We start from the raw sequence: 975 nt of genomic DNA on the forward strand, positions 1-975 counted from the left end.
AACAAAATGATGACAAAGTGCTCCTTGGAATCAAAGATGACAAAGCTTCATTTCACTTACTTCAGGCTTGTTGCTAGGAGAGAATATTCCTAAGAGCATTCCTAAGAGAAGGACACCATGTCAGCCTACAAGAGGAAAACCTTAAACAAAATGGAATGACATAGTGTTTATAGCAACGGGCTCAACTGTGTCAGAGATGATGAGGATAGGACATCGTCATGCAGATCTGCTATTCATAGGGTCACTATGAGTTGTACTCAGTGACATCTAACAACAGCAATAACAACACCAAAAGTTTTCCTCTTGGGGGAAAAAATAAACAAGAATAAACTCAACTCTGTTGTTCACATTTGATGGGCATGTTTTTAGGAGGGAGCAGTGATTTGAAAAATACATCCTATTTGGAAAAGTAGAAAGTCAGCAAAAGAGAGAAAGACCCTTAACAAAGTGACCCAAAAAAGTGATCGCAACAATGGATTTTAATATGATAAAGACTGAACAGAACAAGGTTTCCATCTGTTGTTAATAGAGTTGCCATGAGTTGTACTCAACCAGGTGACACCAGACAACTTCAAAGAGGTAAGTCATACAAAGACTTTAAAGTAGTATACAGCACACAGAATTCATCAATCCAGATTATATATATTTTTGGATCATCATTTATTTTTTAATTACAACTGAGATACAGAGAGACATATTATTTGACTCAGATGACACTAATTATAACTAGCAAAGATAAGATTCAAACCCAAGATGTCTAATTCCAGACACAAAACTCAGCTTCTTTGCAGTGTGGTTTTGATAATAAAATGATAGCTATGGTTGGATCCTGGCACTATTCTTAGCATGAATGAAATGTTAAATACCATTTAAATAAATAATGATTATTTTTACTATTTAGGATAGACCAGAATTATTTTTAGCAGAGATACAATTTATTCCCTTAATCAATATTTTAAGAATATCTATACATAC

General features: G+C 34.1%; 1 protein-coding gene across 1 annotated transcript in view; it reads right to left on the reverse strand.

The window, feature by feature from the left end:
- LOC102861781 (cAMP-specific 3',5'-cyclic phosphodiesterase 4B-like) overlaps window positions 1-975 on the reverse strand; it is a 639297-nt gene that overhangs the window by 497337 nt on the left and 140985 nt on the right. The gene's annotated exons all lie outside the window — the stretch shown is intronic.

Source organism: Elephantulus edwardii, unplaced genomic scaffold (assembly GCF_000299155.1).
Source record: "Elephantulus edwardii isolate Elephantulus edwardi_28Jun2011 unplaced genomic scaffold, EleEdw1.0 scaffold00005, whole genome shotgun sequence".
NCBI classification, from domain to species: domain Eukaryota; kingdom Metazoa; phylum Chordata; class Mammalia; order Macroscelidea; family Macroscelididae; genus Elephantulus; species Elephantulus edwardii.